The following is a 25,629-nucleotide window of genomic DNA, read 5'->3' on the forward strand; positions in this document are numbered from 1 at the left end:
ACCATATGATAATTGACTTTCTCTGCTTGACTTATTTCACTTAGCATAATCTCCTCCAGTCCCATCCATGTTGATGCAAAAGTTGGGTATTCATCCTTTCTGATGGCTGAGAAATATTTTAAATTTCATTTTCTCTGTTCCCCTTTTATACTTTTACTATATTTATCAGAATTTGTAAACCTCCTTTACCCCTAATAATTTGTTTATTCAATATATTTGTTTTGCCAATGCTCCTCTTTCTGTTTTTAACAGCCAGATCTCCAACTGTATTTCTCTACCAATATACCAAAATTAAAGAGCCCCTTAGATGCCCTCCCTCAACTCAAGTGTTTATTACCATGCTCCAAACCCACACATTCTCCCGCGGTTGAAGTAGAGCATTTAGACCGTTCTGTGTCCTTATTTTTCCTCCTTTTTCCTTCCTTGAAAAGTCTGAGGCTAGTTGAATTAATTTAGAATTTTAGTTTTAAGATAATGTTAACTTTGGGGCACCTGGCTGGTTCAGTCAGTGGAGTGTGTGACTCTTGATCTTGAGGTTGTGAGTTTGAGCCTCACATTGGGTGTGGAGCCTACTTAAAACAAAAGATACTGATAACTTTTTAATTTTTTTACAGCATGCCTCTGTTGTTTAAAGAATCAAAGCTTTTAAAACACACCACTAGTCACATTTATATTCTCTACTTACCTACATTATCATATATTTAACCTGTTTTTACACTCATTCTTCTTCTCTATCTAAATCTTGAGATCTTTGCTTTTGTGTAATTTTTATTTGATTGGGATGCTTTCTTAGAGCCCGCTGTTGGTATACTTTATGAGTTTGTTTCTAAAAGTATCTTTTTAGATACTTGGATGTGGTCTTGGATGGCCCTTCTTTTCCTCCACAGGTGTGTAAAAACACTGCTTCATTGTTGTCTGCCAGTCAGTGTTGCAGACGGGAAGTCTGAAGTTCGAGGAATTACTTTTCCCTTTCAAGTTACTTGCTCTGTCTTCAGGAAGATTGCAGAATTTTCTCCTTTATCTTTGAGGAAGTTTCTCCAGAATATGTCCAGATATCTTTTTATTAGCCTTACTAGGATTTCTAAGCTTTTTTATTATTATTATTCTGAAAATGCAAGTCTGTCTTTGACTCAGTAAAACTTTTCAAGCTGAAAGTTAAAGTTTTAAAATCAGGGAAGCTTTTAGGGGTGCCTGGGTGGCTCAGTCAGTTAAGCATCTGCCTTCGGCTCAGGTCATGATCTCAGGGTCCTGGAATCCTGCCCCATGTAGGGCTCCTGCTCAGTGGGGAGTTTGCTTCTCCCTTCGCCCCTCCTCCACTGCTCGTGGTCTCTTTCTCTCAAATAAATAAAGTTTAAAAAACAAATAGCTTTAAAAAAATAAAACCAGGGAAGCTTTCTTCTAATTTAAAAAATTACTGCCACACCTGCTTTTTTTTTTTTTTTTTTTTAAGATTTTATTTATTTGACAGAGAGAGCAAGAGCAGGAACACAAGCAAGGGCAGAGGGAGAGGGAGAAGCAGGCATCCTGTCGAGCAGGGAGCCCGATGTGGGGCTCGATCCCAGGACCCTGGGATCATGACCTGAGCCAAAGGCAGACGCTTAATGACTGAGCCACCCAGGCGCCCCTCACACCTACTTTTTTTCCTTATATTTGTTTGCATGTTTTTCCAAAACAACAGCAACAACAAAAAACAACCCCCGCCCCAGATCAACCTACAACAGTACAGAAAATAATGTGGTAAGTTTTAATTTAGCCCAGGCAAGAGTTAACTGTTAACCTTTGTCTTATTTGTTTCAAATATTTTGAAAGTATTTTTTTAGAGTATAGTATATATTAAAATACTATCTAGAAGACTAGAGTTGGAGCCATTCAATTATTTCTTCACTGTACTTAGACTTTTGCTTGTGAATGAGAGGAGCTGAGCTAGAAGGAATGCCAGAAACGGCAGAAAGAAGTCTTGCAGGGGGCAGGGAAGGGTATTTTACAGTTTCAATGAAATGAATCCTGGATCTCAGTATTGTTTTGTCAGTACTTCTAGTGCCCAACACAATAGGGACATGGCATCAGGATTCTTGGGCTGCAGGTTACAGAGAACCCCAACTCCAGTTGGCATAAAGGGAATTGAAACAGTCCCTCTCCAACAAGGCTCCTCAGCTTTTTTTTTTTTAGTTCCTGTATAGTTAACATACTGCATATATATACACATATATATATGTGTGTATATATATACTAGTATATATATATATATGTATATATACTAGACCCTGAGATCATGATCTGAGCTGAAATCGAGTCAGGCGTGCTTAAGCGACTGAGCCACCCAGGTACCCCTACAGTGTTGTATTAGTTTCAGGTGTACACTGTGGTGATTTGACAACTCTCTACGTTACTCAGTGCTCAGCACGGTAAGTGTATTCCAGACCCACTCCGCTTGCCCCCAGACCAGGCCCTCATGCGGCTACAATTCCAGGTGTGCTCACACCTGGGTCTTCAGCTCCAGATGCAGCAGTGCCCTGAGGAACGAGAAATGCCATCTGCCTTTTGTGTTTCTTATTTCAGAGTGAGGAAGTCTACTTAGGGATTGAAGTAGTCTAGAAGACAGAGGGGAAGTCGTCACCCTCGTGAGCAGAGATGTTCGCTAGTACCTCTACCTCCAAGCATCAGGGTTGAGAACCGGTGGAAATTCTCATTACCAAAAAAGTAGCCATAGTCATGTGATGAAATCCCACACTGCATGGGCCTTTGTGGTTTTTTTTCCTCCCCCAGATAGTGGTTTTGGAATTAGTAATATATCAGAACTTTCCGGATTAAGCAGTGAAGGATCTTCCACAAGTCCTAGCTCGACCACTTTGAGAAGTTGTGTGACTGCTTTCAGCTTTGGGCCCTTATCTATAAAGTTAAAAAATTGAATTATAAGATCACACAGGTCCTGTAATTCCCCTTGCCTCAGATTAAAAAAAAAAAAAAAAAAAAGATCGTTTTCTCAATTCGAGAGAATGCTCAACTGTGATGGTAGCTATAGTGAGCATCTGCTTGGGCTTTTATTGTTCGTAACAATCAATGAGAAATGTATCAGTTGAAATCTCTCAAGCCTGCATATATCTGGTCAAAGCTCATTTATTGATTTCTCTGCTGAAACTTGCACATATATAAAACACAGAAACCTAAGTTAATTTTCACCAGCTCAGTGTATAATATTGTGGCTGCTTGACTCCCTGAACCCTAAATTGTTCTCAAATAATAAGCAAAGTGTTAAAATATTTAAGTATTTGATCAGGTGGACGGCCTTTCTGGAAGGATGTGTGCATATGACGTTTAACTTCAAATCTCCTGGCCACACCTCTGATTTGTTTCCAGGGGAAATTTGATACGTAAGGAGCCACCCACCTTGGGCAGCATTATCCTCACTGTCAGCATGGATGTGTGCTGATTACCTATAATGTGCTTTATTGGGAGTAACCTGGTAGAGACTCCAGATATGTAGAAGGACTTAGAGTAATTACTGTTGCCACAATAGGGCATGAGGGGAGGGCATCAAGAATGCAAAAGGGAAAGGAGTTAATGCTATTTTATTTTAATCCCATGTGGTCATTAGCATTATTTGTGTGTGAGGAAACTGTTGCCCAGAGAGATGGAGTAACTGTCCCAACGTCTCCAGTATTAATTGGTAGAGCAGTGATTCCAACCCAGGGCTGTCCAGCTCTGCACAACTTGGCCTCCGTCTGGAAGCACTGAGCACCCAGCCCACATGTGAGACAGGGTTCCTGTCCAGGGGCTCTCCTGGTCCATCCTTACTTGAGCAAACCGATCATTTCCAAGAGTGCAGACACTGGGGCTATGCTTAATAGGAAGAGAACAAGGATCAGAAGAATTAAAATGATCCTCGTGAGAAGGAACTTTCCGGACTCAGAGCATATTATCTTTGCTTCATGCACAATAAATGAGAAAAGTTTGTCTTCCTTGGGCTCTCTTACAGCTGCCTTTTGTCCCTCCTTTTCTTGCATAGAATGCCAAGACTGTGGTGTTTATTTCTGTTCTTTCCTCTTAGAGACATACTAAAGTCATTTAAAAAAAAAATCTCAAATAAAATACAATGAATGACTACTATCTTAGAAAAGACTCAAGTTAAGCTGTGTGTTCATCCAGAAGAGCAACAGGGCTAACCAGATTCTGCCTCCTGCTCTCTACTGCTAAGATATTATGGAGGATAAAGCAGTTTTCCCAGAGTGTTCCAGATCTCAGAGATGTTTGCAGGTGGACGCCTGTGACCTCCTTTGGCCTAAAGGCATCAGAGTTTTTCCCCCCCAATGTTTGGCTTTCTTATTTTTAATTGATGACAGCCTGGTTGTTGGGGTTCTTCTCTTTGCATTCATGCCTAACTCCTGGCCTCCAAAGGAAGCCGTATGGACGTTTTACTTGAGGCTGGATGCCTCCACTTAGGAACTCTAACAATGTTCCCAGCAATATTTTGCTTGCTTAAGGGCTTCTCCCTTTCTTCTGTGCTCCTACAATATCTCTCTTCACCCTACCACACTTTATCAGGATTAGCACATTTAATTCTTCTTCCCCTCAAAAAAAAAAAAAAAAAAAAAAAATCCATACCTGAACGCTGACCAGGAGATTTATGGGGTTTGTTTCAGGCATGCTGTGACATATCTGAAGTTGACCCGTTCCTCTGCGATTAAATGACAGATTAAACTCTTGTAAACTTCTTCTTAAAAGCATGCAATAATAAATATAAGTTTTCTAACTGGAAGTTAAAAAATAAAAGTTTTGATTCAGTTTCTAATCAGTCAGCTGAATAGCACCTGGATATTTGTAGCTAATGAGCAAGGCCCTCCAAATGGTTAATGGTCCTGACCAGGAAATACCTAAACCCCATTTCCCCTGAAGTATTTATTACCATGTGTTCTTAGGACCATACTTATAAAATACTGAATTAGGGAGACTTGGAATATTTTACTGTGAGTATTTTTGTCTCCTTCATCAGGTCAGATGGCAATACATTTTTTTTTTTTTTAAATGGAACTCAACAGAGTATTATGTAGTAGTAAAATTCAAATCAAGTATAGTTACACTCAACACAGATAAATCTTAGTAATGACTGAGTGAAAAAGGAAGTTCCAGAAGAACACAATGCGTGTGATATCTTTTCCATAAAATTCAGAAATATAAAAACTTCAACAATAACCGCCCCCCGCCCAAGTCAGGAGAGTGGTTGTTACAGCTGGGGTTCGGTGAACACATGAGTAATTCTTGGTTTGTTCTAACTTTTGGATTGAATCATAAGCTCATGGCTCTTCATTATGTTATTAAAACTAATTTTTTTGAAGGCCCCATGTGGACCAAGGAGGATCATTTCTCCTGATTATAAACAACCAGGTCTGATCATGCAAGATCTTTCCAAGTAAGTCACATGGATGAGCTCATCCCTTTGAGATTTGGGATTTTTAAAGTTTCTGCTATTCCCTGTTTATATTTATGACTCTAGTTCTCAGGGAGCTGTTAAAGAAAAGATTGTGGAGTCACTTATTAAAGATAGTAAGGAGAACTTTATTCAGGGGGGCTACTACAGCATCATTCTGCTATAGGGGAGAGAGATCGGCCCAACTCTGAAGACGGCAAGGCCACGTGGTGATTTATAGCCAAAGAGTATGGTGAGGGTCAGTGGACACAGAATCAATAAGGGGAAACATCAGGGGGTAAGGAGGGTTCCTGCTGAAGGCAGGCTGGCGTGATCTCGAAGGTGGGAGATTAAGAATTGGGTCGGATATCAAGGGTGATCAGATACCAGGCTGGGGGACTTTCCCTAAATGGCCTCAGCAGGCTTCTTGCTAAAACTGGAATCATCAGGCCAAGGACAGAGACCGAGGGCAAGGCCTGGTCTGAAAGAGGACTCGAGGAGTCTGACTGAGGTTTGGTAAGGAGACAGTCTTCGTCAGAGCCAACAGGCCTCTAGCTCCTGATGGTAGAAATAAAGGTTGGTGAAATCTTAGAACCAGGGGGCCAGGTGGGAATGGGCAATCCCCGAGATAAAGACCAGGGAGCAAGAGTTTGTGCTGGGGGCTAAGCAAAGAGAAGACCAGGGTCTTTTTGAAACCTCTCTTTCTCTGCATTGAAGATAAAACTTTGTTTTTAAAAATAAAAGCAGTTGCCCCATGCCTCTGTGTTGTCAGGTTTTGATTCACTGGCATCCTCTGCTCATCAGTGATCTCTGGGACACAGTGTGTTCATAATGTGGGCGCCATCGCCTGAATCAAGGACGAAGCTGCATTCCTGCCGCCCATTATCACAGAAACGTGTTACTGAGTGCTGGGCTCCTTGGCCTGCTCCAGGGGCTGGCAGATGTCCGCTCAGCATTCACCACCTATCCCCATGTTCCCATTAAGGCCTCTGCTCTCTTTGGTGAAACGGAAGTGGGATTTCATTTGAAATGATTCATTAAAATAATTTCACTTACAGTTACTCGCCCGGTCACCATTATCTTTTGTCTGGACAACCGTGCGGTCTCTCTGCTCCCTTCAGGCCCCCCTCCCTGCACCTTCCTGTGCCTTCCTAGCCCATTCTGTTCTCCGCCTCAGTGCTCTGTTGAAGGCTTAGAGTAGACCAGATCATTCCCTTGCTTAAAGAACTCTCCAGTGGTTTTGCATTGCCCTTAGAATACCATCTGCATTTTCATCACGTGCCCTTGGGCTCACTGCAGTCTGGCCCCCGTCTGTGTCCCTCATCTCGTCTGCTGCCGTCTGCTGCCGCTTTCCCCTTGTTCTGTGTTCTCGGCACCCTGGCCTTCTTTTCATTCTGCAGTTGCCCTGAACTTATTCTTTCCTCAGGGCCTTTGCATATGCTGTTCCCTCTGCTAAAGTGTTCCTGCTCCAGATCTTTGCACAACTGTTGGATTCTCATCATCTCCAGGTGGGACTTCCACGGCCACCGTGCCTAAAGCAGCCCCAGCCCCACCTCGAAGGATACTATCTCTTTGTACCTTTATGTTCTCTGCACTGCATTCATTGCTCTCTGATACCATTCTGGTCACGTGTGCCCCAGTGAGAATTAATTTCCACGAGGAGAATTGGAATTTTGACAGGTTCACCATTGGGTTCCTGGTGCCTCGAGCACTGCCTGGCGCATGCAAAGCATTCAGGAAGTGAAAGCAGGACTGAAGATGGACACCTACCCACTGCTCTCTGTGTCTACCACATACGTAACCAAATCAAATAGCTCCCAGTTGAGCATGGGGGAAGCCTTCCCATTTTTCAGGAATAATATTACAAATGATGGAAAATAAGTGCACACAGCTGGAATGACACTAAATAATGCTGTGACCCGCTGATATACATTTAAATATTGCCAAAAGAATTAGGTCAGCATCAGATGACCTGAGTTTATATTGCTACACATTGTGCATTAGTTTCCTGATGATCAGAACTGGGTTAATTAGTCTATGCTATGTCTTTTCTGTTAGGGATATGAAGATTATCTGCTCTATCCAATTTCTTTTTTCTTAAGAGAGGAATCACTATTGAATTTAAAAAGTGACTTGCCTGGCCCTGTTTCCTGATCTTTTGATGGAAATGTTTTAGTGGGGAAAAAAAATGTTTACTAGAGCCAGATAATTAAACCGTTTCATGTATTTTTTTATGCTAATGCTTCTTCATTCCTTTGAGGGATAACTCCATGGCATAAGGCAGCAATGAAGAGGATGATTTTCATCTTTTCTCCCAGCTTCCTCCCTGGTCAGGTCAGGAACCTCCTTTTTTTTTTTTAAACCAGCTCCCAGTTCAGCGTGGGTGGGAGCTCCTCGGGGATGCCTGGGACAGTCCTTCCTTCTCCCCTCCCACAGCTGAGCTCCAAATCCCCGAGGGGCTGATGGAAAGGGAGATTGGAAGTAGCCTTAGAGTTAACTGGTACTTTTGGGAAGCATGCTGTAAGATGTTAGGTAAATGGAACACATCAAATTTTATTAACAACAAAAATGCTTAAAGGAATTTAATTTCTACACCATAATTCTTAGATTCTCATTAAACCAGAGCTGACATAGATTTGAAAATAAGTGAATGAGTAAATGCCCGTAGCAGTCCTCTCATTTCTAACTATCGACCTGGAATCAGATAATCTGAATATGAGTTCTAGGTGGAGAACTAGGCTCCACCTGTATTAGGCTCTGTTGTAGGTGTTTGTACATCTCAGTCCATCCTCATGTCTGTGTAAAGCAGATCTCATGTGTGCCATTTAACAGTTGTGCAAACAGAGGCTCCGTGATTTGATGCAACTTGCTCCTAAGTGACCATGCTGGGGCCGGGACTCGAATTTGCAGGCGAGATCCATCCTTGGTCCAATACAGCGTACACTTCGTGGCTCCATCACTTAAAATGGAACGTTTGGCATATTAGTTTTCTCATGTGTGGAAGGGAGATGAGAAGCCTGCATTACCTATCTCCCAAGGTGATTTAAGAGTCCAAAGCTATGTGAAAACAGCTCTGTGGAAACTCTGTGGAGCTCTATAAGAATTAACAGAATAAACAGCTAAGTTTTATTAGCAATTGAAGCTAGAACCCATATTCTACCACAGTCCCTTCTCCCCTTCTACTCTTTCCCTTTGTTCTTCTGACTCCTCTCCTGGAATTCATCTCTTTCCTGCATAGTAACAATCCTTCTTTCTGCCAGGTTGAAGTTGCCCAAGAGGAAGACTGAGCTTTGACCCTAAAATGTACCCTCTTTCCCTTTTCCTGTTCAGTCTTCAACTCACTATGCTAGGGCTTTGTCCCCTCCAGCCTGCTGAAACACTGATTATTTTACAAGCACATGTGTTAATCTGTGCCCCCAATTAGGGAAAATGCATCCATTTCCATGAGGGGATGAGCACAAGGCAGGCTGATGTTCTTGTTCATTCAACAACTTGTGCAACCATATTTGGCCGGGGAACACTGCTTTGGCAAGGTCATCAATGCCTTCCTACTGGGAAAATCAATAGACACTTCTCATACTTCATCTTAAGTTTTTTTTGACATTTGACATGTTTAAGAATTCCCTTCTAGAACCAACCTCCTTTCCTCAGTGAGGCTGATACTAGTGTCTCATGATTCTCCTCCTAAAGACCTGGCAGTTTCTCTTGGTCTCCTTCACAGGCTTTTCTTTCTCTAACTGCTCTAGGTTCTGTCTTGAGTCCTCCTTTTCCTACATTACCACCACAAAGAAGAATTCTTTAAAAACCTTCAGTAGTGGGGCACCTGGGTGGCTCAGTCGGTTAAGGTCATGATCCTGGGATCCTAGGATCCAGCCTCGCTTCAGGTTCCCTGCTCAGCGGGGAGCCTGCTTCTCCCTCTCCATCTGCCCATCTCCCCATCTCCCCTGCTCATGCTCTCTCTCTCTCTCAAATAAATAAATAAAATCTTTAAAAAATACCTTCAGTAGTGGCTAGACATAAAACCTGAATCCCTTTAGATTTATAGTGTCATCATAGTTCCCTTGTTAGCAAAGTTAAATGATTTTTTTTTTAAGATTTTATTTATTTATTTGAGAGAGAGAGAGAATGAGAGAGAGCACATGAGAGGGGGGAGGATCAGAGGGAGAAGCATACTCCCCGCTGAGCAGGGAGCCCGATGCGGGACTCGATCCAGGGACTCCAGGATCATGACCTGAGCCGAAGGCAGTCGCTTAACCAACTGAGCCACCCAGGCACCCAGTTAAATGATTTTTATAGGCAGCTCTCCTTTCAATGATCATATCTACACATGGACCAGCAAAAACCTTCCTGGAGAAGATTAACGGAAAGGTAGGGCAGTTTCTATGAAGTTCTCTTTTTGGAGACTTCCAGGCTAGTGTACTAGGAATGGAGTATTAGCCAGATCCAACTTGGCCTTGCTGATGTCCATGCCCTTGAAATCTGTGTAGGATTGACTCATGCCTCTGGCACCACATTCCATGAGAGTCCCCCATCCTCCCCAGTATTCCTCATTTCCAGGGGCCTTTCTTCCTCTCTGTCATCTGGGCACAGACGTCCTGCTTCAGTGATTTCTACAAAGCAGACCCCTCCAAATGAGCATTTGTGAGTGCGGTGGGCTTCACTGAGGACGGGGTGGGGGGAGGGGGGGCGGTGACATAAGCGTCCCAGTGCAATAGAGCAGAAGCATCAATTGCGGTGTGAGCAGTCTCTCCAGCCACTCTGCACAAGAAGGGGACTTTCCACTGGCTGCTTCCCAGAGACTGGCCCTCAGGCTCCCAGCCTTCTCTCCCTGGCCTGTTCTCACTCAAAGCCCATGGGCCTTTCCCCTGTTGTATTGGCCTTCCCCTAGCCTGCACCCTCCCCTGCAAGCAGAGGGGCTTAGCCCATTGCCTCCCTCAGAGAAGCCCTGGTCACCGCTGAGATCCCATTTTCCCTTGCTCACAGGAGGAGGGCATTCAGTGTACCTAGCTTCTGAAGGGGCCCGGCGGAGTGAGGGGCCCTTGACCAAGTCACATCAACTCCCCAGACCCTGCTTAACTCATCCTTAAACAAAGAGGCCACAGGAGTTAAGCTTCAAGCTTCTTTGTGGGTCTACACTTCTGTGGCTTTCATCTCATCTGAGCTTGGCTTTGACAATGCAATTCCTTTTAAATGTATTGGCATCCAGGTGTTATGCCCACATCTGCCATGCAGTCTTTTTATTCTCTTTTCCTTTAAAGAGGATGTAAATAGTTTGGCTTCACTTGACTATGAAAATGGCCTATACAAGCAGGACAAGAGACACTGCTGGCAAAGACGTTGAGAGTGGGAAGTGGCCACGCGGGGTAGGAAGCTGTTTGCCCTGGGCCACTGTTCTCAGATGGACTCACTTCCTGGGAGCAAGCCGGTGTTTGGCTGTTAGCCAGGTCTTACAAAAGGCAAGCTTGAGCTGTCTGATGTTTGAGGAAAATAACAACCGTCTAGGGGATGTATTACCTTACTCTTCTCTGCATTCTCTTCTGCAACTCAGATGATCAAAACCCAACACACTGGGACTATGGGAAGGCCCTTACTAAGCAGAATGGTTTGTTACAGCTTATGCTTTTTTTTTTTTTTTTTTTTTTTAAGGATTGCTATAAGAAAGGTCCACTTAAAGAATATTTTTGTGGTGTTTACTTTTTAAAAAATGAACTTACTTTGAAACAGTTTTAGATTTACAGAAAAATTGTGCAGGTAGTTCAGAGAGTTCTCATAATACCGGTGTATCCAGTTTCTCCTCTTATTAATATCTTACATTTGGATAATGAATTTGTTACAGTTAATGAACACATATTGATATATTATTATCAACTAAAGTCTATACTTTTTTCATAGTTCCTCAGTTTTTACCTAACTTCCTGTTTCTATCCCAGGACCCCAGCCGATTACCATGTTACACTTAGCTGGCATGCCTCCGAGTCTCCTTAGGGTTCTCTTGTCTGTGACAGCTTCTCAGACTTCTCCTGTTTTTTTATTTTGAAATACTCCAGGCATTCAAAAAAGCGTCTGGGTGTGCGCATGCATGGCGCATGTGTATACACACGTATGGTTGGGGAGAGAGAGGGAGAGAATAGCCATATAACCACCATTCAGCCTCAGAAGCAGAACAGCACAGATGTGATTGAAGCCCCATGTGTATCCTTCTCGATCCCATTCTAAAAACAAACCACCGTCTTAGATTTGGTGTATTTGTCCCATGTATACTTCAAAACAACTATATATAATGTTCTGTTGCATATTTTAAAACCATATGAATGTTACTCTGTAAGCCTTATTCTTATTTAAAAACGATATGAGTGTTACTCTGTAAGCCTTATTCTCTGTAAGCCTATTTTCTTTTCTTTTTTTTTTTTTTAAAGATTTTATTTATTTATTTGACAGAGAGAGACACAGCGGGAGAGGGAATACAAGCAGGGGGAATAGGAGAGGGAGAAGCAGGACTCCCGCTGAGCAGGGAGCCCCATGCGGGGCTCGATCCCAGGACCCTGGGATCATGACCTGAGCCAAAGGCAGACGCTTAACGACTGAGCCACCCAGGCGCCCCTGTAAGCCTATTTTCATAGCACTTTTTTTTTAACTACATTGCTCCAATTTATTTATTTTAATTTCTAAATCAGATTCTATTATATGAAACCACTCTCTTGTTGGTGGACATTTAGGTTTTCTCCTTTTGGTTGTTGCCGTGGTTATTGTAGATAGTGCTGAGCAGACAGGCTTTACGTATCACCTTATGCACACATACAAGTGTTGTACCTTGCGGATTGGGAAAGGGGATTTCTGGGTTTCAAATTTTATCTTTGACAAAACAGTTTATTCATTTATTCGATAAATATTGATTGAAAATCTAAAATGGGTTAGAAACGGAGCCAGGCTCTGGAAGAAAACAAAGAATCCCTCCCTCCTCACAGGGTTTACAGTCTATTTGGGATTACAGACATTAAAGAAGTCACTAAAGGTATGTATGGACTACACAGATGTAGTCTAAAAATATGGAACAGTAAATTGTGTTGTATGCCATGAAAAAAGATAAAGGTGATTAGAGAGATGATGAACCTTAATATTTCTTGTATCCGAAATTACCAAAAGAATTCCCTACCAGGACAAAGCTACTCTCCTATTGAATAGATATGCTTCCTTTTATCTAATAATGGAAGCAATGTAAAGCAAAAGCTTTCTCTTTTTGCCTTAGCTACCGGGAATCTCACATCTAAATGTGGTGCCCAGCTCATCCCAGTTACTTGTACTGTATTTACATTTTGGCTTTATGAATAAAAGGTTTTCTTCTATTTTTACATGCCGTGTTTTACACACCAAAAGATGTGCATTTATACCTTAGTTAGAAGTAACTAAGGTATAAATCATGGAGACAAGACAAGCTCTTGATAAGGGGTTAGTCATCCTCACTTTAGCTTTTCGGAGATGAGCAGCCTTCCTTTTCTTGGGGTTTGGGGGTTGGTGTAGGGGTCTTACTATACTGACATGCTTATTTGATTTCAATATGACTTCTTCAGATTAATTTATTATCCATCAAGAGGCAATTTTTCCCTAAATACTTCACTTGGATGATGATTCTTTTTAATCACCACCAACACACACACAAACAGAGCTCCTTAGCAATTCTACTTGGCTCTGCTGCTATCTTTAGGAACATTTGTCTTGCCTTAACTACTCTCCTTTTAAAGACATCTAGTTTTCTGTGACACTGTTTACTTTCATTATGCCTTAATTATGGGATTCTGATAACCATGGAGGAGTAGAGAGACAATAAATAGGGTTTTGTGGGTGATTAAATGCTAAAGCAAAGCTGAGATGTTTGATAACCACAACAGTTGTTTCTGCAAGTATATTCCAAAGGCAGGAATATTATCGCTATTACACAACAATCAAGCCAAAAAAAAAAAAAAAGGCCTCCGACAAATCACTCCACTCATTCCACTGTGCCTTTGAAAGTCTATTGCTCTTTTATCTGATGTTTTTTTGATTGTCAGTCTGAGTAGTTGGCTCTTCATGGCAGGCTCTTCATAAAGGACAAGTTCTCAGTGCTGAAATGTCATTTATCTAAATGAGTGGTTGAAGTGGGCAAAATGTACCTCATCAACCATGGGGACCATAGTAGAGTCTGAAGAAAAATTATATTTGAGCAGGTATAATTGAACTCAGTCTTACTTGTTAGGTTTCAATGAATAATCTAGCACTATCAAGCAGAAATGCATTTGGCTGCAGGTAATAAAAACAATCAGTGGTGGTTTTAATAACCGGGGCATTTTTCTCACCTGACAAATCTAGAGATAGGCAGTGTTTAGGCTTCGTTCAGACGTTTGGACATTCTGTCAGAAATCCCGATTATTTTGTGTTTTCTTCCCTGCTCTTCCTAATATGTTAGCCTTCATCCTTACGCTTATTGCCTCATGGTTGCAAAATGGCTGCTGCTGTGACTCCTGGCATCATGTTCACGTTTTAAAGATTGATTTGTTTATTAGAGAGGGGGAGAGAGAGGGCACGAGCAGGGGAAGAGGCAGAGGGAGAGGGAGAGCGAGAATCTCCAGCAGACTCTCCATTGAGCATGGAGCACGATGCAGGGCCTGATCACATGACCCTGAGATCATGACCTGAGCCGAAATCAAGGGTCAGATCTTAACCGACTGAGCCATCCAGGTGCCCTGCATCATGTCCATACTTCAGAAGGGAGATGTGAAGTGGTGGTGCTGGCCATAGCTCTCTCCTTTTATCGGGATAGCAAAAGTTTCATCAGAGCTCCCCCGCAGTCTTGCTCTTAATTCTAAATGGCTATAATAGTGTCTGGTTTCAAGGATAGCTCTGTATTTAGCTGACCCATAAGGTTTCAAACAAAGTGGAGGGCACTAACAAGGAACACACAGGGGATGGGTGCTGAGGGGGCAACTAATTGCCAACCACCAGCCTATCATATTGGGCACACAAGAGTTTCGCTACTAAGCATCAAATGTAAAAACAAAGGCCATCACCATGAAAATGGAAAACTGTTACATTTCTAATGTCATGCCCATTTCATAGTTAAAATGGAAAGATAGGAAGTGCTGGTACACTGCCCATATCAATGTATTTGATTGTTGACTTTAATACATGAAGGATGTTGGTGGAGACTAATCTTGCTCTGTTTCTGAAGATTTTGCTTTTGTTTTTCTAGGCTAAAAAGTAAACTTTGAAGATAATTAAGAAAAACACATAGACATATGAAATGAGGCTTGTTAATTCTGCATCTCTTCCCAGAAAATGTATACTCTTATGTCTTGATTATCCTCAGCTGATCACTAGGGAAAGGGGGTGAGGGATAATAAATAACTACATTTAAATTTAAAAAGCTCAGTTGGGCCACAAATTTCAGTCTCATTTACCATGTTGCCATAGGTAGAAAAGTCTGGTTTAATTTCAGGTTTTCCTTTCACTTCTGTTGATATCTGTCTTCTGGTTCTATCTTGCTGTTGTAGGTGTTGGCTGCACTCAGCTCAGTTGTCCTTGCTGGGGGAGGGGGGAGGACTCATGCCCTTGCTCTCAAATGGCGACTGGGGCTGGAGTCATCTGAACACTCACTGAGCTGAACATGTCCAAGATGGCTCATCACGTGGCTGGCCGTTGATCTCAGCTTGGCTTCTGGCATGGTCTGTCCATGTGGCATGGGCTTCTCCTAGTCTAGTGGTTGGGTTCTGAAGCTGAAAGTCCCAGGAGATCAAGGCAGATACTGCAAGCTTCTTCTGACTCAGCCTTAGAAGTACTGCAGCATTAACCTTCCATTGGTTATGCAGGATAGCCCAGACAAGGTGAGGCAGGAGGCATCGTCCACTGGGGACCCATCTTTGGAACAAGCTACCAGTCTCCTTCCTTTCCTCCCCTTGGGGATTCAAGGGCCATCGGAAGCCAGTCAGAAAGAGAAGAAAAGGGTGAAAATCCTGCTCCATGTAGCAGGTAATGGAGCCAGGATCCTAAAACTTACTCCTCTAGTACCCTTAGAATATCCTTTTCATGGCATTTTGAAACATGACAATGGTGGTCCTAAGTTTCTGAGCAAAAATAAGTACTAACTTAAAAAAAATTCTTTTTAACAGAGTTGTAAACAAAACAAAACATGCAACAACCCTAAGCTCAAATCAAAACCAACCCTGAGCTTTGTTGTGCAATTTCTATTCTTGGTATGTGACCCTCTCCTCATGTATTAGAGGCCAAGCAGAGAATACTCTATCCCCAGATCAGTAAGATCAGAGTCGATTTTACTGACTGCACTTTGTGCCCAGACTGCGCAGACACGGTTAATCACATCTGGCACCGTAAGACGTTCTCTTCACGTCTTTGGTGGTTTTTCATCTTTGCTGCCTTTTCATGTGAATGAACAGCACGCTAGAGCAAGTTTTGAGAATCTTTAAGGATCTTCAGAGATTCCTGTCTTGCTGAGACACAGGAAGGCCGTAACTAGCAAACAGACCAAGAATGAAGAGGTGGAAAAGCGGGAGGGTATCTTTGCTGCTATAAACTCCTAGCTTGCACCATTCCCCGCCTTGGCCTGTGTTGCTGCCACTACCTGGAACGCCCGTCCTGCCCCCTGTCTGCCTGGCAGACTCCTCCTGCCCCCCAGATGCAGCCCAGCTGGTGGCTTCTGCGTGAAGGCACCTCCACTCCCCGGACACAGCACTCCATAGCCACGATCCCCGGGCCTGCCACCCTGTCTCTCTGTATAGTCCACTCCCTCACTGGACTGTGCCTTCTTATGGGCAGGGGCCACCTCGTGGCCCGGCGCCACCAGCCAAGCAACGCATCGTGTTCAGAGGCTCAGAAATGTTTGAGTTTATAGTCAACTACACCAACATACGGGTTTTTTATGGTAATTGGCAGCAACCGTGTTAAGGGTGGCTTATACCTTTCCCTGACCAAAACAAAACAAAACAAACACTAAAAATGAACTGGACCACACAGACTTTTCCAATGTTAATAACCTGAGACAGCTGTACTGCCACTCATTTCACCTCTCTTACCTGGAACGTACCCCTCTGTCTTCTCCAGAGGCTCCCCTATCCTCGTGGTCGGGTGGTCTGGTTCAGGACCCCTGTCCCAAATCCCTCTGGTGCCTCGAATGGGCACCACACAATTGGACAGTTACGTACAACGTAATGCTGGCTGTCACTTTACCTGCATGTGTCTGGCCGGAATCTTCCTGTTCCTACTTCTTCTCTGCCCCCTGAAGATGGTTAAGTAGTTTGTATATGCAGCAGGCCCTCGGTGGAGTTGCTGTTCACTAACTAGCAGCAGTGCGGTGTGCGGGTATTCGCGGAGCACTAACGCTCTTCACACCTCCATGTGGTGGGAACGTAGTGGGAATTGGTTCTTGGGAAGGTATGGGGCTGGGGGGACACTGGTTGAGGGACATGGTTTTTCTCCAAGCTTAAAGAGGACACGCTGTCAGAGTTCAGGCCAAATTTGTCTCACAGATATATTTTGATTGACCTGCACAGAGTTTTTAGAAACAATTGAGATAGTCTGCAACATTTAATGATCCAGAAACTACATAAGAATACAGAGTTTTAGTTTATCTTAAAAATTTGGAAGATTTGGTAAAATTGGGCCTCAATTCCCCATTAGCACTAATTGCTTTGAACTAACTGGTGACTGTTCCGTTCAGACAGAAGATGAGCTTCCCTTCTCTTGTCCCCTATAAAATCGCACCCCCACACTCTCATTTGTGTTACCTTCTTGCTTCTTAGGTAAATTGTTCTAGAAAATGCCTATTTTCTGTGCTGTTGGACTTCTAAATGCATAGAGCCCTAGTACACACAGGGTTGCCAAAGAAAACCTTATATACAAGCAATTCATATGTGGACTTCTTTCTCATTGTACACACTTGAAATGATATAGGACCTCTGTGCATCCCTCAGAATCACGTGTTTTTTCATCTCTTGGCTTATTTACCAATGTTCATAACCACTCCCTGTTTATTTAGCACTTAATATATACTAGTAACTGCTCTGAGCATGTGTTAACTCATTAATCCCACAACAACCTTGCCTGTGAGATCCCAGCTATTATTATCCCCATCTTACAGATCCTCTTTCTATCCTCATGTTTTTCAGATGAGAAGCTGAGAGCTTAAGGACCAGGTTCACATAGCGAGGAGATGGTCTCGCCAGGTTTTGAACTCAGGCCTGGGCGAAGGGAATTATACACCTTTAAGGTTTATTTCTGGGACAGTAATATCATCTTCTTTAGGTGACTGCTTTGCGGACATTTAAATGAGCTTTCAGATATAGATACCTAGTTTTGGGGAGGGATGTTCCTGTTGCTTATCCGCCAGGCTAGTTCATGACCCCAAAAGAAGAGCATATAGATGACCCTGCTGTCTTGTTAAACAACAGTCTGCTCTGAAGAAAGTTCCACTGGTGGTGGGGGTGAGGGAGGTCCTGATAAAAGATTCAGTATAATTGGCTCTCAGAAGCCACTATCTTTTTTTTTTTTTTTTGCATGAATATAAAGGAGGATTTTGTGGTGAAATACGTGTAGATTAGCAGATTTAGTTATGTCTTTAGTCCTGATCATGTCCTTGAATTTTGTCTCTGCACCCACCTACTTGTAGTGCAGAGTCCCAAAATGCTCACAACCCTAATTCTTGATTGTTCTTCCCTTGCTCCTTTCTCTTGTCCTTTTTCTCCCCCCTCTTCTTTTCTCTTTCCCCTCCCTTTTGTATCTCTATCAAGATCTTTGAGTGCCAACACTACAGAGAAAAATATGGTAGTTTCTTCTCTGAGAAGACGAGGTTTAGTGGAGGTAGGTAGACATGTAAAAAAAAAAATCACTTTTTAAAAACTTCACATTACAGTGCACATTAGTGTTCATCAAACATTTGCTCAAATAGACACACAGAGCAAATGATTCCTAATGAAAGCAGAACTGTAATGAAATGGGTCTTCTTGTACATTATTAGTATTAAAAAATATTTTAGCATTAAGGAAGTAATATGAGTTTTACATTATCTAATGTATAAATCAAACTGTTGTGATCTTCAAATATATTTGCACTTAAAGCACATTAGTCCATTGAGTTATAGGCATATTTTAATATCCCATCCATGAGAAAGTTCCCTGAAGAGAAAAGGGGACCCCCAAGGAACACATGAGGGATGACTTTTTCAGGGAGTCCTGGACCAAGGCAAGACGTTCAGGGTGTCCGTGGACAATCGGTGTTCCTACAGGATAGATTGTCCACAGGCGGTGCTGTAGACAGCAGGGAGAGAAACACTGGGAAGAGTGAGTGAGGAGCATAGACAGCATAGACAGAATGAGTTGCTTGGAAAATGGCTGAGATGCAAATAGGTACTTATGTATAAGAAACATCTATATTTTTGTCAAGAACAATCTGACCGTATATCTCTAAAGCCATCCCAGTGCCCATTTTTTTTGAGCCAGTAATGCAATTTCCGGGCATCTCATTTTAGGAAATATTTCAGAATATGGAAAAATCCATATGCATGGAAATTATTCATTTTAGTTCTATTTATAATAGCCAAAAATGGGGATGCTCTGCATGTCCCTCAGGAGAGGCATGCTTAAGTAAATTAAAAACATTTCCTTGGTAGAATGTTACACAGCAATTCAATGATGATCTTTGAAGACTGTGAAGTAATTTGAAAAATGCTCAGATAATTGAAAAATACAGCAACCATTGCACACTTAAAACTATGTGTTTATGTGAACCAAAACCATGTAAACAATGCCTGGGGGGGGGAAAAGATGGGCAGGAAATACAGCTGAATATTTATGATGTGTTTGATGTGAGAGTATGGAGGCAAAATGATGATTATTATACTCAGCCTGTTTATATGATGGATTTGTAATCTCCTTAACTATGAAAATGACAAATTTAAACATTTAACAATAGCACTGTGGTTAAGTGCATGATAGATGCAGACATGGGAGCCTCAGTGTGTTATGTGAGCAGAGTTAATGGACGTTTTATCTGGAAGATAATGTCATAGTTGAGTCAGTGAGGTGTGTGGCTTGAACCAAGGGCCCAGGAGATGAACACAAAAGGGCTGCAGAGGTGGGCAAAGGACAGACAGTGACAGCCCCGCTGAGTTGGGAGTGTGGGCTTTGACATGGTTATTTGTATCCTGCACATCTGAACCCCATCCTGCAACAGCTGGTGTGCCAAGGGAAATACTGATTTTTTTTTCTTCCTTTGGAGGCCCTTTCTTTCAGTTGATTAAGGTTTTGTAGGTTTGGGGTTGCTCTCCTTGGGAGCTGTTGATCCCTAGTGAAAGGCTGGGCCAGATGTATTAAGACAGCTCTGCCATTGCTCTTGTGAGTACCCTCCCCTCTTCCCTTCGGCTCTGGCTAGGATTAATTGTCATTGGACTCATTACTTTTTCTGGAAGTGATGGCAGCGATAATCATTGTAGCAGTCCCGGATACCTCTGTTGAGCAGTTAGAGTGTCAGATGTTAGCGTAAGCACTCCCAAGCTTGAGGAGGAAACATTTATTACTCTCCCCATTTTATAGATGAATGCACGGAGGCTTAGAAAGGTTAAATAATTTACTCAAGATTATACAACCAAGTCGGTGGCAGAACACCATTAACTTTTATTTTATTTTTTTTTTTATTTTTTAAGATTTTATTTATTTATTTGAGACAGAGAGAATGAGATAGAGACAGAGAGAGCATGAGATGGGGAAGCGTCAGAGGGAGAAGCAGACTCCCTGCCAAGCAGGGAGCCCGATGCGGGACTCAATCCCGGGACTCCAGGATCATGACCTGAGCCGAAGGCAGTCGCTTAACCAACTGAGCCACCCAGGCGCCCAACACTGTTAACTTTTAAAAACTTGTTTATTATTTAAAAAATAACTTCATTGGCTGAAAGCTGGCAATCTAGTGTCAGTCCCTCAATCACTGTTTTCTCCCCTCAAAAGTTTACTTGTTCATGAAGTCACGATGTCGAGGAAGCCCTCAGCCAAAATCTCAGTGGGGATTTGACAATGGAACAGAATAGTTAAAATTGGAAATGTTCTAGAAAATCCAGACTACAAGATTGCCATAAGTTTCAGAGGAAGAACCAAAGATTTGGCTTGCTGCTTAGAGGTGCACGCTATGTACAAAATATCTTTAGAATTTTTTTTTTTTACGGATTTTATTTATTTATTTGTGTGAGAGAGAATGAGAGAGAGCACATGAGAGGGGGGAGGGTCAGAGGGAGAAGCAGACTCCCTGCCGAGCAGGGAGCCCAATGTGGGACTCGATCCAGGGACTCCGGGATCATGACCTGAGCCGAAGGCAGTCGCCTAACCAACTGAGCCACCCAGGCGCCCAATATCTTTAGAATTTGATAGTGCTGTTATTTAAGACCTAGAAGAGAACCCATTCTTAGCACCTGTGTGGTCTTACTTGTGTCTCTGTAAATGACGCCCCCTCACAGCTGCATCCCAGCTGTCCCAGCGCTGTCCTTGACCTCTAGGAATCATCTTTAAACACATCTCCAAACTGCAGTATGAGGTTGTGTGAGTGTCAAATGGTGGCATGCACTGTATTTAAGTAGGACTTAGGAAGAAAAGCAAAAACCTTAACACTTTGACATGATTTTTAAACTAATGGTTTTCCTGTCTTACTTATGCAACTAAATACGTTTTGTGCAATTTTAGTCAAGTTCTTAAAAACACAGGAGGAAAGCAATACCTTTTCATCGTATCTCCCTTTTCTCCAGCAGCTGTCATCAAGCTAACTTCCAGCTCCTTTTTGCTTTCTTGAACTTATATATTTCTGTATATACAACAATGTAGGGAAAGTCATAATAGTAGAAAACAACTTTTCCCTTAAGTAAAAAGTTACAGAAGATCATAATTACACTATGCCCTTCAAGGAAAGAAAATCAAATTGTGCATTTTTTTCTTAGATTGAATGAATAGGCCTGGGTGTATTTGCATAGCAGACATGGGGTTCTTAAGAATGTGCTAGAAGCTTGCAAGACCACTTGAAGCCTAGCCTCAGAAATGGTACATCATCACTTCTACCACCTTCCATTGGTCAGAGCAAGTCATTAAGACCAGTCAGTTCAAAAAGTGTAGAAACAGATTCTATCTATGAATGAAAGAGTATGGCCTTTTTCATAATCTACCAAAGAAATGACTTTGCCATAGATTATTAATCGAGATAAATGAGGTAATGTAAGTAAAGTGCTCAGAAGAGTGCTATTTTGTAGTAATTGCTATTTTGTTGTTGTTGTTATTATTATTTCTGGATGTTTCTCCAGGAGCTTATTGAATCTTACTTTTGTTTAGTTTTTTAAAATGATGTGGGAGGAACAGCATTGACTTTTCGGGCCCTGAAAATGCTATTTATGGGCTGATGTCCTCTGCCATCCAAAACAAAGGTATGTGAGGTGGGAGAGATGTTTCTTTGGCCTCTCAGAGGCTGCTCTAGATGGTGCTATTGGGGATTCCCAGGTATCCTCTGTTTTCATGCTTTTTCCTTCTGTCAAAACTAATGCCCATCCTTTATTTTTACCGTTGCAGTGTTTACTAAATATGAGAGATATTTCCCTTTAAAGGAAAGCAATCTTGTGAATATAGGTGTGGTATTCCATTTTTACTTTAATGTTACTTAACTATGTGCAAACATAAAGCCATGTATAAACTACTAATATGCTTGCTTATAGCCTTTATGCATCTATAAAGCAAAAAATTGAAAATCAAATTTTAACGGAACAGACTTAAAAATTAAAGACAAGAAAAACTTCAGAATTTCAAACTAACAGCATTAACCTAACATGACAGATGATGTTATTTTTACTGAAATGACATCCTGACTCAAAACTACCATGGCCTTTGACGCCTTCATTTTCCCACAGTTTTCTCTGTTAACGATGACTATAAACCCTTCCATTTCACAGTGCGCTGTGACATTAGTCATCCTTTGTTTGCTATGAAAGCACCGTTTAGATACCATTTCCACCTCTGTCCACTTCTCTGTGGCCTACAGTAATTAACGTGGCACTATGTGGTGTCGACTTGATTATAAACACAAATATGAACACTGAAGCCCCTGACATTGCTCGATTATAAGATGGTTATATAACTCAGTGCCTTTTAAATTTTAATGTGCAGATGAATCACCTGAGGATCTTGGTAAAATGCAGACTGGGGTGGGGCCCAAGATTCTGCATTTCCAACAAATTTTCAGGTTTATGCTCATGCTGTTGGCCCAGGGACCATTGTGAGTACAAGGATCTGATTATGCCTCTAGGAATATTTTTTAGATTATTATTTAAATGAAATACATAAACATTTGTCAGTAGAAAATTCACATGTCCATGGATATGTTCGTGGTCCCCGGTCGAAGAATAACTGTACTACCCCATAAAAGGCAGCTAGGTTACTAGAGTGTTATATGGGCCCTGCAGGAATCAGATCCTGACACTAGGTATGAAGCTGAATGCACTGAATGTCAGGCATCAGCCAGTAATATACAAGGAATGAGGATTGTATGAAGCCCTTTCTGGACATTCCAGATATAACTCATAGATGACTCTTCTATCAGTGAGACAGTTCGGCTGTGGTTTTGCCTCTAATAAATCAAATCTCTCCCTTTTTACCCAAGCAAAAGCTTTTTGTACCTTATATCACCACTCACATTTTTCCTGATCTTAGAGTTAAAAATGTTGTAGAGCTTCCTTTTTCAATTTTAATGTCCTGAGGGCAAGGATTATGTTCTGTTCATTTTTGTACTTTCATGCAGCAGGCATATAAACAGTTGTAGAATTGAATTTATTAGCTAGATAAATCTTGTGAGTGCCCTTTCCTGTTTGTATAACTATGGTTTGATTTTGTTAGAATTCTAGGAATTTTGCTCTCTTTTATATTTCAGATCACTTATTACTTTATTTACTACTTCTGCTTTTCTTCTTTCTTTCTAGGAAATATTCCCTAAACTTAAATGGCTGAAGCTCAGTCTCTGATATTTGAACTCATGACCAATTATTTTTTTTATTCATGGCTCTGAAGTGCACTTTGCTTTTTATTTTGGTCTGAGGGTAAATGTTGAGAAGATAAGAAATAGCTTGTAGATATTTAATTGATAATTTGTGTGATCAGGATTAATCTTTTTTAAATAGTCCCACAGCAGTCTTCTGGAGAGAAGTCTGTAAGATGCAGTGGAGTGAATTTGCCTTTAATAAGAAAGCTCAAGATTGTAGAGGGATACTGAGGTGTTGGCTTTGTGCATAAAATATCTTTCCTACATTGAAAAAACAAAATAGTGCCCAACCTTATCAATAAACCTCTGAAACAAATAATACATTATATGTTAAAAAAAAAAAAGAAGGAAGAAGATAGCAGGAGGGGAAGAATGAAGGGGGGAAATCAGAGGGGGAGACGAACCATGAGAGACTATGGACTCTGAAAAACAAACTGAGGGTTCTAGAGGGAAGGGGGGTGGGGGGATGGGCTAGCCTGGTGATGGGTATTAAGGAGGGCACGTTCTGCATGGAACATTGGGTGTTATACGCAAACAATGAATCGTGGAACACTACATCAAAAACTAATGATGTAATGTATGGTGATTAACATAACATAATAAAAAATAAATAAATAAAATAAAATAAACCATTATAAGTTGCCTTTGACCTGGGTTCCAAGTAGGTTCCAGTGTCTCTTTTGGATTGGGAAACTCTCAGATAATGACTGGGAGAGAAAGCTCCAGAGGTTACAGAGGGATACCTAGCAAACGTATGAATACGTTGGATAGCACATCATTGAGTAAAGAGGGACCAGGTATATAACATATACGTGGTAAGGCAATCTTCCCATGGTTTGATATGATTTTTTTTCCTAGTTCTGTTTGTCAGTCTGCCTATCTTTCCACCCACCCACTGAGCCCACCTGCCCCTCCATCTGTCCGTCCACCCATCTATCCATCCATCCATCCATCCATTTAACCTTTTTATTGAAAAATAAGACACAGACTCAAAACAAAACAAAACAAAACAAAAAACAGACAAATTAAGGATAGCTTACTGCAAAGATTCTTGAGGTGTGGTCTCCAGATTAGCAGCACCAGCATTGTCTTAGAACTTGCTAGAAATACACATGTTTGAGCTTCTGTGTAGATTTTAAATCATAAACTGTGGAGGTGGGGCCTCTGTTTTAACAGACCCTTCAAAGGATTCCCAGGCATGCTGGAGTTTAAGAACCTCTAGCTTAGTGAACTATGGTAAGGTGGACATTTTTGTAACTACCACCCAGGTCAAGAACTAGAACTTTGCCAGTCAAGTCAGAAACCCGACCTATGTCCCTCTTCCCAACCACAGCTCCTTCCTCCGTCTGAAGAATCCACTATCTTGAGTTTCACAGTAATTGCTTCCTTGTCTCTTTATAGTTTTATTACTGAATCATACATCCCCAGATACTATAGTTTAGTCTTTCCTGTTTGTGGTAACTTTTTGTCTCTCCATCTATTGCCCCCTCCCCACTGTTGCTTTCTTTTTCATGCAATGTATCTGTTAAAGAACCTAGATGTTTCTCTTCCGGGGACGGCGTCCATAGACGTTCAGAATTGTCCAGCGTTTGACCTACCGTGGTAGGCTGTCCTATAATACAGCCTCTAACAAAACTAGGCTGTCCTGAATCCCTGGTAATAGAATCATTTACCTTTATACCAAGAAGGTTGGGAAAGCACCAAAATCTGCATGTGGTGTGTGCCCAGGCCGACTTCGAGGAGTTCGTGCTGTGAGACCTAAAGTCCTTATGAGGTTGTCCAAAACGAAGAAACACGCCAGCAGGGCCTGTGGTGGTTCCATGTGTGCTAAGTGTGTTTGTGACAGGATCAAGCGTGCTTTCCTTATTGAGGAGCAGAAAATTGTTGTGAAAGTGTTGAAGGCCCAAGCACAGAGTCAGAAAGCTAAATAAAAAAATGAAGCTTTTTTGAGTAATAAAACAAAAACAAAAACAAAAAAACCTAGATGTTTGACTTGTTGAATTCCCCAGAGTGCAGATTTTGCGATTGCATCCTCATGGTGCCGTTCCATGTGATCCTCTACAGTTCCTGCATATTGGCAGCTGGATATGGGGGCTTTATCAAAGCCAAGCTTGATCCTTTTGCCAAGACTATAGGTGGTATTGGGTTCTTTCATCAAGAGGCATAGGATATCTAGTTTTATAGTTTTT

General features: G+C 41.8%; 1 protein-coding gene and 1 pseudogene across 5 annotated transcripts in view; both read left to right on the forward strand.

Moving 5' to 3' along the window:
• Positions 1–25,629, forward strand: part of RGS6 (regulator of G protein signaling 6) — a 549,755-nt gene that overhangs the window by 132,729 nt on the left and 391,397 nt on the right. The gene's annotated exons all lie outside the window — the stretch shown is intronic.
• LOC123862006 (large ribosomal subunit protein eL34-like) lies at positions 22,779–25,419 on the forward strand (annotated as a pseudogene).

This window comes from Mirounga angustirostris, unplaced genomic scaffold (assembly GCF_029215605.1).
Source record: "Mirounga angustirostris isolate CCGP_5_RB_7025 unplaced genomic scaffold, mMirAng1.0.hap1 SCAF_9, whole genome shotgun sequence".
NCBI classification, from domain to species: domain Eukaryota; kingdom Metazoa; phylum Chordata; class Mammalia; order Carnivora; family Phocidae; genus Mirounga; species Mirounga angustirostris.